This window comes from Nelumbo lutea, chromosome 7 (genome assembly GCF_056320005.1).
Source record: "Nelumbo lutea isolate HS-2025 chromosome 7, American lotus-T2T, whole genome shotgun sequence".
In the NCBI taxonomy this organism is placed as follows: domain Eukaryota; kingdom Viridiplantae; phylum Streptophyta; class Magnoliopsida; order Proteales; family Nelumbonaceae; genus Nelumbo; species Nelumbo lutea.
Genome location: NC_142690.1, coordinates 23,516,107 through 23,522,106, shown reverse-complemented (window position 1 = coordinate 23,522,106; position 6,000 = coordinate 23,516,107).

Sequence of the window (6,000 nt, the reverse complement as noted above, 5' to 3'; positions counted from 1 at the left end):
AGTTCTCTTGCTTTTTTTCTTCCAATTTTGTTTTCTTATTGAAAACTTTTTTCTCATGTTTATCCTTCTATTCACTCTCTCCCATCCTAAGAAATACCTAGCCTCTTAGATCAAATTTAAAAATTTCGCTTATACAATATATGATCATTGTACACCTCTAGATTTATGGATTGTTGCTTGCAGATAACATATATATAGTATTTAATGATGAATTAACAGAGTCAATGCAAATTAGGTCTATGGACAAATATCTTGGAAACTTGAAGTTCTAAAATAAGAGTAAAGTAGAATGATATGTAATATAAACATAATATGATTAGGAGTGCAAATTAGGTACACTTTAATTGGGAGGTAAGTCAGTGTAACATATTCTACTAAAAGTGAAGAACAAACAAGGAAAACAAATCAATTCAATACTTTTTTCTTTTCAAAATATCTATGATGCATCCAAATATTTTAAAATTTTCTTGAAATTGCATTGCTCCCTTGTTCTTCACTATAATTTTAGCACTAGCAATCGGATCTATTGGGCAATGGTATGTGCAAATTGAATTGCTCCTTTTAAGGCTAATTAAACTACTCTTTTCGAATTCTCTAAGGGGGCATTTTTTTTTGGATTTTGAGAGGGGAAAGTTGGTCAATGGAATTTTGGTTCCTATTGACCAAGAATCCCATGTTCATTTTTCAGCTTTATGTGGGACTAGGGAAAGTATATTTTCTTAGGTATCACTGACCCAGGAAAGTGATACCCATCTCCTAGGTGGGTAAATAACTTTCCCACATAGGGGGAAAGTTGTCAACACTTGAATGGGACAAAAGTGCCTCTTTTAATAATAGATTTCTATGGCTAAAATGGCTATTGCCTTATTTATATGGCAAATAAAAGAACATAGGTAAATGTACTTACCCGGTTAATTGTTTCCCAAGAAAAAAATACCAAAGTAATTACATTTACTTGAATAAATTATTTACCGAAAAATGAATGGGGCCTAAATATAAAATATATAAAGAAAAGAAGTATACTTTCAAGGGTGTGATCCTGTTAGGATTTCCAACTTTATGAATTAGAGTTTCCCAAAAAGAAACTTTTTGGCTCTATTCTTGGATATGATTGGAATCTCCAATAATGTGTGGTTAAGATTTAAATATAATTATAATCACTCCTGCCGTGTAAATTATCACATAAGCCCTTTCATGCTAAATGAAATGGCAATTATATCTTTTTACACAACAATATTGTCAGAAATAGATTATGAAACCATAACTTATCACTATCTAAATGAATCACTAGCACATAAGATGTAGCGAAGAGTTTTAATGCCACTAGAACACATCCAAGAAATAAGATTTGAAAACCTTTTTTTTTTCAGTATAATTGTTTATATATAATATTTTACTTGTTTCAAAACTCTTTTTAAAGAAAATACTGAAAAAAAAAATCACCTAGGTGAAACCAAGAATCCCAGTCTGATTCTAACGCTTCAGGGCAAGCTCTAGGATGCTTTACTAAAAGTTTCTATACCACAAAGGCTCTTCCCATATTCATCATAAAGTTATTTTGGGCTAAAACAATGAAGTTCTAGTGTAACTAGGATTTTTTTTACCAAGGCTCCATTTGTTTTTGGGATTTTGAAGGGGGAAGTTGGTCAATGGTGGGAATAGCAACGGGGCGGGGTGGGGATGGGGAACATCTCCCCATTCCCCATGATTTTTTATAATGTCAATCATTTTGTTTTTTATTTTATTTAAAAAATAAAAATAAAATAATTAAAATTTATAATATTATTAGAAAAGATTTAAACATATTTCTGAAATTATTAATATATAGACGTATGTGTATATATATATACATATATACATATATACTAGTGGGCTGGTATCCCACGGAGTGGGAATTGCTCTCCCCATCCCCGCCCCATTCAGGGCGGACTATTATGGTTCCAATTGACCAATTTGTCCATGTTCTTATTTCATAAGCATGTGGAATTCAGGAAAATATTGATTTTCCCAAGTATCACTTATTCAGATAAATGGTACCCTTCTCAAACTTGGGTAAATGGTCAAAAATGCCCCCACAAAATACATTTGCCTAGGTAAATTAAACAAAAAAAGAACATGGATAAGTGCACTTACATGGGAAGTAGGTTCCTAAAAAATGAACATGGCCTAAAAGTCCCAATTCAATTAGGAATCTTCCAATATTATCTCAATGTTACCCAAGGACTTGTATTGGAGTCCTAGTCTTACTGAGATTCTTCCACCGAAGTCCTTATCCAATTAGGATTCTTTGCAACTGCCCTAATTCAATAAAAATTCATAGTAATGACACTATCCTTTTGTCTGAGATTGTATATCCTTTGTTTAACATTCCCAAAGCCACAAAAACACTCCCAATTACCTTATGTCAACCACTTATTTTAGTAGCCGCCTATGGCAAATCAAAGTACTAATCATGACTCTACAACCTTAAGAATTCCTTAGGTCCAAGGACAAAGAGGGGTTTAAGTCAACATGTTGGGCTGAGTTTAAGATCAACCTAGACTAAACCTTAAGAATTTGACCTATTCCTTAGGTCCAAGGACAAAGAGGGGTTTAAGTCAACATGTTGGGCTGAGTTTAAGATCAACCTAGGCTAAACCTTAAGAATTTGACCCCAAGTTTGAGGTCAAGCCCCATCCGTCCAACCAAAGCCTAATGCACGTTGAAATTTGATTCAACAATTACCCGGGGGGGGGGGGGGGTGCAGTTAAAAAAAGATGTTGCTCAAATAGTTAAGTGCATTCAAAGTCTTATATGATGGGTGAATAGCACTTAGACCAGGAGGAAATTTTTATAAAACAGTTGTAGGGCTAGCAATATTGTATGGAGTGAAGTATTCGGCAGTCAAAAAATAACCAATGCCCAAAAATGTGTGGCAATGTAAATGTTGATATGAATGAATGAAAAAACTAAAACAAGAAAGGAACTTAGGAGTATCTCCTATAGGTGATAAAATTAAAGAAAGTAGGAATGGTTTGTTAGAAGTTGAAGGGTTATAAGAGCTAGGGGTAGACCTAAAGGGACAAGGGTTGAAGTAGTCAGATATGATCTAATAATTTAGCAATGGATAAAACATTAACAATCCATTTGGTTCGGAGTTAGAATTGAAATTAAGGTTTTTAAAACTAAATTAGACAACGAACCGGTCAGGGGTTTCGTTCCCAGGTTAAACGGTCCGACTGTTTGAACCAAACAGATGGCTTGTTCTAACAAAAAATAAAAAAAATAATAAAAACCGGCCAAACCATTGAACGATTCAAATGGTTCGAACGGTTCGACTGCCCGGGTCAACGGTTTGCTGACCAAATCAATGGTTTTGGGGGAAATAACAGTTCTGGAATAAAACGAAACCGGTCAGGTTTTTTTCGGTATGATCGTCTAGTTCGGTGTAGCTTTTAAAACAATGATTGAAATCCATCAAAATTGAAATGGTCTATTCTTCTTGCTCGCTTGGTTTAGATAGGAATCAGAATCATAATTAGAATTGGAATCAACTAGAATGGATTCTGATTCCCAAGGGAGGGGGAGGGAATGGCCATTCCCTCAAATAGGGTAATGCCATTTCACCAAGAATGGGATGAGACTCTAATTCCGTCGAACCAAACAGTTTCGATTCCAAACCCCTATTCTCATGAACCAAATGGACCCTAAATAGAATGGAAGGGTGAAATAGGATTCAAGTAACTAACCCCATATAGTTGGGACAAAGCATTGATGATGATTGCAATAGCAACAACAACAACAACAACAATAACAACAACAACAATGACAACGATGACAACAATGATGATGATGATGATGATTTAAATCCTCATACTTTAACAATGAATAATAGGTACAATAAATAGATTGAAAAGAAAATTAGGATTAAAGTAACAATAAATACTTTGACAATGAATTGTTGGTACAATAAATAGATTGAAAATCAAATTAGGTACAATAGTAAGCTTAAATGATGATGATGATAACAATAACAACAACAATGATAATGACGATTATTCTAATGCCCTCATCAAACCTCATACGCAACCTTTAATTGGTGTTGTTTTCTTTGGTATTCGGTGTTATGCACCATTAATAACTTTCCCTGACCCCTTTTTCTCCAAAGTGCCGGTTGCTGGATTTGATTCCGCATCAACGCTTTAACAAGCTAACACACCAACGAGTCAGCCCTCGGTTGGTTATTGGTGTTGGTTGGCTGGTTGGGAATTTGCAGCCATCTTCCTTCCGTAAGGTGGCTGGATCTTTTTTGTCATCCATTGTGTTTTTCCTTCTTCATAATATATTGTGTGAGTTGACCGTATTTTTGTCTAGTTGTATAATTGTATTCCAAACATAACGGGAACAGCCAGAAAAATGAAAAAATACTTAGAGATTTTTTATTCAATATGTTTTATGTTTCATAATCACTTTCAATTGATTTTAGCAAGCAAATTTAAATAGGCTTGGATTGTCAGTTCTAAAAATAAATCAAAACGTTTAAAAACACATTGTTTCTTAAAACAAGATTGAAACTAAAAACTTGTTCACAAATCTGATTTAAAAAACATGTTTTCATTGGATTATTTAACATCATATTCCATAAATTGTATACTTTCTATACTAGAAAATTTGTTTTGTTTTAAAAACCATTATTTTGTTGGTCCCAATTTCCAAGGCATGTATTGTTTTTTGAAAAAAAATCAATTTGTTTTACCTAATAATAATAATAATAATAATAATAATAATAATAATAATAATAATAATAATAATAATAATAATAATAAAATTATATAATGAATTTATGTATAATATTAGAGATTTTCCCCAAATATTTTCCACAAAATTTATGTATTTTCTCCTATTTTTTGTTTTTCTATCTTTTTTATTTTATTATTTAATTGCAAAATAAAAGGGTTGATAAATTTGACCCAAAAGATTGAATGATCGATCCATCACCAAATTGAAAATAATTCTTGTTTATCATACTTATTTTTATTTAATATGATTAATATAAAATATTAGATATATGCCCAATTTTTTTGATGTTTTGTATTTTTAATATTAAAATTACATAATAGTGGAGATGTTCTAAAATGTTTTCTACAAAATTTTCAAAATTATTCATTTTTTTGTGTTTTAATATTTTTAATTTTTAATATTTAATTATGATGTCAAAGGCTGATCCATTTAGCATGAAAGATTAAACTAGTAACCTGCCATCAAACATGAAAAGGATCCTTGTTCATCACACTTAGTTTTCTTTAATTTTATTAATTTAAAATGAGATGTGCCCAAAATTTTCTATAACATTCTTTTTTCCATACTTTTATTTAATATGATGAATATATAATATTAGAGACGTGTCTAGATGTTTCCCACATATTCTCTATAATTTTGTAATTTGTGTTTTATCTTTTTTAATTTTTGTTTTTTAATTATGACATAAAATGTTGACACATTTGATATCAAAACTTGAATTGTTGATCCATCACCAAATAGAAAAAAGAATTTCATTTTCAGGTTGATTTTATATTTTGTATTTCATTTCTATCATCAACAAAACAATTCTTATTTATCACTTATTTTTTCTTTAGTATGATTAATACAAGATATTAGAGATGTGTCTAATTTTTCTATATATTTTTTAATTTTTATATTTATTTCTATTTCAAAATTTTATTATTTAACTATGACATTACGGGTTAGCTCATTTAACCCTAATGGCTAAATTGTTTAGCCAATACTTGAATGTAAAAATTGTTTCATTCTTGGGTCTACTTTTTAAAAAATATGTATTATATATACTTAAAATTTATTTGATTTAGAATTTATTGATGACAAAAATATATATTAAATTTATGATTTAATGATAAATAACATGTATAAATTACCTTAAAAGGACTTCAAGAGAAAATTAGATAATTCAAATTACATTTTTTTAGTAGGGAGACAAATCACTAACAAATCAATATAATTGAA